At 37.1% G+C, this 7,995-nt stretch overlaps 1 pseudogene; it reads right to left on the bottom strand.

Annotated features, from left to right (window-relative positions):
* Nucleotides 1-562: 562 nt before the first annotated feature.
* On the bottom strand, nt 563-1,378 carry LOC123649249 (annotated as a pseudogene).
* Nucleotides 1,379-7,995: the final 6,617 nt, after the last annotated feature.

Consider the following 7,995-nt stretch of genomic DNA (forward strand, 5'->3'; position numbering starts at 1 on the left):
GATAACCTAAATCAATGCCTACATGTCACTTCATTCTCATGGATTCAGTGTAGTGCTTGGCCTGCAGCAAATTCAAGTTTTGCTTTTTGGAACTTTGTGGAATTTTCCTTCCCTCCCTTCAAATATTGTTGATCTGCAATTGGTTGAACCCACAGATATAGAGGACCAACTATATATCTACAATATTATGTTAACATGTAATCAGTACAAAATAGTAAACTATTCTAAGTTTTTTTTTTTTTTTTGTATGAAGTCTTTAAAATGTGGTGTGTATTTTCCACTTGCAGAACAACTTAAATTGGACCAGCCACATCTCAGATGCTTATTGGACAGGTGGCTGGTGGCCAGTGGAGGCACTGCTAGCAGTTCTTGGCCTTTTGCCTCTTTAGTACTATGAGTGGAGATTTTATACTGTTTTGATTCATATTTTCATGGCAATTTTTTGTTTTACTCTGACATATATGATTTCTGAAATCTTAGAGTCCTCCTTTATATATATATATATATAAATATATATATATATTGGGGAGGATCCAATCTTACTTATGTTACTCAAAAAATCTTATTTTTGACTTGACCTAGAAGCTCTCAGAGGGGACAACCTGCATCTCTTGGCAGTCTGTTCCTGGCACTTTTCTTTGGCCTCTTTCATTCTCTTGGCCAAAAGTTTAGCATATTCTGCAGCTTCCTCCTTATTTTTCTTAGTACAGTATTTCTCCAGAGCAATACGGCCTTACAAGAGTAATTCTTCCATTCTTCTCCCAGAGTGTCAGCAGCAGCTTCTGTGGCCATGCACTTCTCATGAAAGTATGAAGTATGTGTTCAATACGCTGGCATTTGTGTTGCAGGACATGTGGAGTTACAAGACTCTGAATCTTGGGTGCTTTGACCCTTGGTTTCTTACCTTCTCTGTTTAAGGGCTTTCTTACAACATATTGGCAGACATCTTTTTGGAGAGATTGAGAATTTTGCAGATTCTGGTAGCTCTTTTGAGCCCCAGACGACAAAGTATCATAGTATCACTCCTTTTTACTTCTTTTTATAATAACCAAGTTGAGAAAGCTCAGATTGGCATCCACCGTGCAACCTGGAACACATCTGCACTTTCATTCTCCAGTTCTCCTTGGTCTATAACAGGAATGCTGCTTGCTTAGTAGCAAGTGGACTTGGCCATGGGTGAAGATACCCTACTTCATGGGGAAACCTTGCTTGTTCCCGCCACCGATTCAGACCACATAATCTTTTCATTCTTCTCCCAGAGTGCCAGCTGCAGCTTCTGTGGCCATACACTTCTCATAAAAGTATAAAGTATGTGTTCATCTTCCACTTCAGTGAGTTTCTGGCAGCCAGTGGCCGGGAAGGAGATATTCAGCTTCATCTTGAAGCAGTTGATCACCTCCAGGGTGCCATGAAAAAGAGCCTCCTTTATTTTTAACTAGATGAGACATTTAGTTGGAAAGGGGAGGAAGGAATTTAAGTATTTGTTGAGTCAGTGAATGAATGATTCAAGTTCATAGAGAAAGAGATCAAGGTGTGGATTTCTTAATAAGGGAATAAGACTGATAATAAAGAGGCATTAAAAGGGAGAGTGTAGAAATTATTGAAAATTAAAGGGTGATTAATTTTGGAATAGATTAAATTTCAAAAAATAAAGCCAAAAAATCCCTGTAAGTAGGAATTCCAGATAATGGATTTTCAGAACGATTTTAGCTTATTTGGATCGTATTATGATGGAAAATTGTGAACCAGTCTTGTTTCTCTGTCTCTGCAAAGGGAGAGCGTGACATTATTGTATGTTTTCTGGAAATTTGGTTGTCTTTAATAACTACATTTCTCATTTTTAAATTAACATAATTTAAGATTATAGGGTACCTAGAGAGGTTCATGTGGCTTTTTTCCTGGTGATCTTGGATACCAATGGCTTCTCTGGACTAGTTTCTGTGTTTTAAAAAACTCAAGTAATATTTATCAATAAGAAAAATAATAATTTAATAACTACTATTTTTATTAAATGCCTTCTACTGATTACGTCTTAGATTCTGCAAACATGACAAACATACTGCAAAGTAGGCATTATTTTAGCAATGTTGTGGTTATGGAAAACTGGATTTTAGAGAGATTATGACTAGGCCATGACCATATAATTTGCAAGTAGAAATGCTGGGATTTGAATTCAGGGCTGTAGGATGCCAAGTCTCGTCCAGCATCAGGAGGTGAATAAAGTGATTTAAGGGAACATAGTTGCCTCTGATGAGCTCTGTGATTGTTGTTAATGATTTTACACAAACAGGTGGGAGGGGGTTGTTTTCCAGTAACTTCAGAGGTCCCTGGTACTTCTGGGGTTATTTGTGTGTGGGGTGTATAATGTCTGAGAAAACCTATATTAAAAACAAAATGCACTGACAAACAAGAGCTCCACTTTGTTGAATTTAGACCCCTTCAGTCCACAGAATATACACGGAGAAATGCTGCCCAAATGGTAGCAAGACTCCGTCTGCCGGTGGCTCTTGGCCAGAACTTCAGATTGAGAGCACAAGACTTCCGTGGCTGCTTGATCCACAATGTGAATGCCGCAGTGACAATTCATGTAGCATTCCTGAGATCTGGCCACATCTGTAACTGTGTACATTTGTTTTCCATTCTTACAGTACCATACACACTAGCAAAACTCAGTCATTTACAGGTATGCTCTTTCTGGAGTTCTTTAAAAATTACCACTTTATATCTCCTTCTCTCTTGTGGTTCCCCTCTAATCCCTTCTGACTCCTGCCTGCAAACCGTCTGGCATGCCACTTCAACCTAGCTCACAACTCAGAAGCTTCCAGGGAGAGGTACCATGGCATGAGGGAAAGAGTGTGGATTTTGGGATCAGACAAAAGTGAGTTCAGGTCCCAGCTATGCATTTGACAGCAGCTGAACTCTCTGTTTCTTCACTTGCAAAGTACAGGTTAATACCCTTTCTTCACAAGGTGACCACGAGGATTACTTAAGATAATGTGTAAAGTACTCACCACACTGCCTGGTACATACCTGATTTATGGATTGTATTCTTACTGTGGAGATACTATTGTAAATAATATACTCCTTTAAATTTTCAAAATAGTGACAAATACATTTCTGAACATTCCACGTGGCTGTGGTAAAACAGTAGGGAAAGAAATTATTTACAGCCACAGATAAACTCTGTTATAATGCAATGCTTTATTGAACTGTGCTTGGAACAGAAATCCTGTCTATTCACCTTCAGAATTCCCCAAGGCCATGAGTACATTCTTTGCCAGCTCCGGAGGATCATTCAGCTACTGCTGTGTCCACAGGCTCAACTGGGGTACAGTGAAAATAGTTCACTCCACGGCCCCCATTTTTATCTCCAAAGAATCTCTGTTTAGAGTGACATCTAGTAAAAATAAGAGGAGTGATGGTTGGAATTGACATATTAATAATAGTTATTCATTTTACTCCTGCACTCAGCCAGTTGGAAGCTACTAGGAAGGAGAAGATTGGTTAAATTTCATGAATTCACCAGTGCAGACTTGAAACTGAAACTCTGTTAACAATATTAATTTATTCCAGCTCATTACGTATGTCTTGCAGACATGGACATTTTAAAAATGTAGGAGTCATAAGATCCACAACTTTATAAATGAAAGGAGCCTTGAAGATCTTCAACCCCTTAATTTCATAATTGAAGAAGCTGAGTCCCAGAAAGTTTTACTAACTTGCCAACTGGCACATAGCATTTAATGGTAGCATTGCAGTGTGATTAAGGAAGAATGGCCAGGTTGTTCTCGCCATCTAATTTGGCAAGAATCTCAGCAGTCAATCAAATAATGTTTAGTGGTCATCTATAATAATTCATCATATTACTAAGAATGGCATAGCCCCCAAACAAAATGTATCATATAACTTGTTTGCATTAAAAACTGCAGCTAGATATAAAGGATTTTTCCAGAGAGCTGGAGTACTAGATGTGTTTGAAGTAGCTTGTCCTTCTCTGAACTAGAGTGGCTCATATAGGCTTCTCTTGTCAATTGATTGGCCCCTGGCGGTGAGCTAAGTTCGGAGTGATTCATGCATATACTGGACATTACCCTATAATTTAGATAATCTGATTTAAAATTATGAATTGGTCCTGTCAATTTCTTTCTTACAGAAAAGTTTTTGATTTTAGTGAAATAAAACATGCAAAAATTACATAAATCATAAACGTGTACCTCAATAAATTTTCATACTTGAACTCATTCATGTAACTACCACCCAGATAAAAAAATTAAAGCATTACCATCCCATAAGGCCCTCTTATATCCCTTTCTGGTCATTGTTATTCTCCAAATATAACCACCGCTTTGACTTTTGTCACCATTTGTTTTGTCCATTTTTGAATCTTATATGAATGGAATCGTATTGTGTGTCCTTTTCTAATTGGATTAACTTAATTTCACTTGCATTTATGAATTTTACCCATGTTTCTTCATGTACCAGTTGTCCATCACTTTTCATTGCTATATAGCATCTTATTATTTGAATATGCCATAACTTGGTTATCTATTCTACTGTTGATGGGCATTTGGGTTGTTTGTAGTTTTGGCTATTGCACGTAGTAGTGCTGTGATATTCTTGTATGTACTTACTTTGTGTGAACTCATTCTTGATTTTAATATTGTCCATTTTATTAGCTGTCATTTATGATTAGTTTTTTTTTTTGGTGTCCTAGTTAAGGAATTTTTATCACAAGATTATGAAGATGTTCTCTATTTTCTAGAAACTTTATTGCTTTACCTTTTGTATTATATCTGTATCCATCTGGAATAAATTTTTGTGTATGATATGAGCTAGGGGTCCAAATTCACTTGTTCCCCCATAAGATATTCAGTTGGCTGAGCACCACTTACTGAAAAAGCCATTTTTTTCCTAATTGCAGGGCAGTACTACTTTTATCATAATCAGGTGACCATGATCATAATTATGTGAGTTCATCCATCAGTTTGTCTAGACTTGTGTATCAATTCCAAAATGTCTTAGTCATGAGAACTTCATAATAGATCTTAATAGAGGAGAATGTAAGTCCCCCAAGGTTGTACTTTTTCTTTTAAGACTGCTTTGGCTATTCTTGGTTTCTCTCATTTCTATTTTAATTTTGGAATCATTTTTCCAGTACATATATATATATAGCCCTAGGCTTTTGATTTGGTTTGTAGTGAATCTATAGATCAATGTGAGGAGAATTTACATTTTAATAGTGGGTTTTCCTACCCATGAACATGGTATATCTATTCATTTATTTAGGATTCCTCTAATTTTTCTCAGTAGCGTTTTGTTTTTTCAATGTAGATGTTTTGAATGTATTTTATTAAGTTTATTTTTAGAAGTTGAGTTCTTTAATATGCTTTTTTGGCTTTTTAAATTTCTGTTATAATTGTTTTTTGTCTTTTGTATTGATTTTTGTATGCTTGCATTAAAAAATTAGTGACCTTGCTAAATATGTGTTAATTATAGTATTGTGACTCCAGATTCTTTGTATTTTCTGCTATACAATCATGTTTTCCATAAATAATTATTTTTTAATAACTTTTATTTAATTATGTATGGTTTATGGCACTTGCTAGAACTTCCAGCATTAGCTGAATTGGGGTAATGATAAATTTTTTTTTCCATGGTTTCAGTAGGGAAAGCTTTCAGTATTTCACCACAAAATGTGATGCTTAGGTAGACTTTTAAAGGGAGTTCTCTTCTATTTCTAGATTCTAAGGTTAATTTTTTTTAAAAAAGATTCATCACTTTTTTGCGGCTATGTGAGGAGATGATAATGCGGAGACATTTTGCTGGAAACAGATAAAATCCCTCCCAGAGGAAGGAGAAAAAATGTTTGCCTCTCCCGAAGGGCTGTGAAAGTCAACAGAAATTGAGACTAATTGGAAAAAAATTTTAAATCCTTGAGGTTGGGAGTATGTTACCCTGCTATGTTTGTCCTGTGTGTTGGAAAGAGCAGAGACTAGAAACAGATTAACAGTTATTCCTATTTGCTAAATGAGGGCCTAAAAGAGATGAGATGGTGGAGGAAAATTGCAGAAGTAAATCTGAGGAATATTTGGAAGGAATAAACAACAGGATTTTTGTTAGATGTTGGTAGAAGAGGATGTTAAAATAGACTCAATGGTAAGGTTCCAGCAATTGGATGTTGACGGCTTCTGACTAAAATGGGAAATGGGGAAGAGATTTTGTTTGAGGGAAAAATGATGACTTCAGTTTTGGGTTTCTGGAAGTGGGACTGTCTTCCCCACTGGATGGTAAGCTGTGTCTATGTGGGGGAGCAATATTGGGTGTAAATCTCCATGTCTATGACAGTTGTAGACATGTGAGAAGATGACACGTGTGTTGGATTATTCTGTGGGATATCCTGTGGGAAAAAGCTAGAGATTTAGGTGCAAAATTATGCCCAGAGATGTTCATTTGGGAGTTATCTGTGGAATAGTAATTGAAACTGACAGTTGAACTTCCTAAGAGATCAGAGATCTCAGCATTTGAATGTTTATAGCAGCACAATTTGGAATTGTGAAGTTGTAGAAACAACCCAAGTGCCCATCAATCCATGAGTGGATTAAGAAAATGTGGTATATGTATACCATGGAGCACTACTCAGCCATAAAAAAAATGGTGAGCTAATATATCTTGTATTATCCTGGATGGAACTGGAGCCCATACTTGTAAGTGTAGTATCACAAGAATGGAAAAACAAGCACCACATGCACTCACCATTAAATTGGTACTAATCGTTCAACACTTATGTGCACATGTGGAAGTAACATTCATCGGGGATCGGGCAGGTGGGAGGGGGGAGAAGGATGGGTAAATTTACACCTAATGGGTGCAGTGCGCACTGTCTGGGGGATGGGCACGGTTGTAGCTGTGACTTGGGTAATGTAAAGGCAATTTATGTGACCAAAGCATTTGTACCCCTGAAATATTCTGAAAATAAAACAAAAAAATTAGGAGTCTTTAGAAGACATCTCTTTGTAGGGAGGTAGAATCTTTAAAAGACATCTAACAGTAATTGAGGTAAGAATCAGAGAAGTCAGTGAAATAGGTAGGAGAATTTTCCAGAGGTATGTTACCTATAATGCCAAACATACATCAGTGATAAAAGAAACCATGGTGGGAAGAGTAAAAGCGAAGTTAATAGGTTGTGATTGTGTGTCTGAGGAGGGCAGATATTATTCTGCAGCTGCATGTAGTAGTAGAACTAGCCAAAGTTAAGTACTGATATTCTAAGTACCTGAACATTTTTAAGGCAGGAGAGAAGACTTCTGTGCTAGAGAGGAGTACGGAATGAGAACTAGGCATGGTGAGGGAAGGGAAAAGCCCAGAGCCCCATAAAAAGCCTTTGAAAAGAATAGCTGAAGTAGGACTATATATCATGAAGCCTTTTATGAACCTGAAGATTGGAGCACATTGAAATTTGAAGCTTATGAGTAAAATAAAAGAAATGCCGTTATGAAGGTTAGCAACCATCAATCTTCTGTGATAAGGGGAACCAGTATGTTTTGGATGAAGATTGCCATCTACAAAGATCTCCGAATAGTGTGTGCCCTGCTGTTGTGTGTCACTGGTGTTCATTTAGATGCTGATTGGATGCTCTTTTCAAATAAAAGTCGAACGGCATATTCATGTGCATACTTCGTAGCTCTATTCCTGATTACTAACAAGTTGTCATCTACTTGGTTCCCCTGAACTGAAATGCAGTTATTTTCATCCTCCATACCCTGGTTCGTTGGAGAGATGAAGTATGTGTCAAACCACATACCTGGGACCTACTGTTCCCAGATCTAGCAGTGCTTTGCCAAAATGCAACATGCCACCGCCAGTCATTTTTAATCTTGAAAATATATGTTAAATGAGGCCTTTTTCATCTTTGGATCCGCAGTCATAGGCAGGGATGTTTATTATACAAATGAGTGAATTAATGAGTGCATATGATTATGGATTTTATGGTTCCTT

Source organism: Lemur catta, chromosome 13, assembly GCF_020740605.2.
Source record: "Lemur catta isolate mLemCat1 chromosome 13, mLemCat1.pri, whole genome shotgun sequence".
Classification (NCBI taxonomy): Eukaryota; Metazoa; Chordata; class Mammalia; order Primates; family Lemuridae; genus Lemur; species Lemur catta.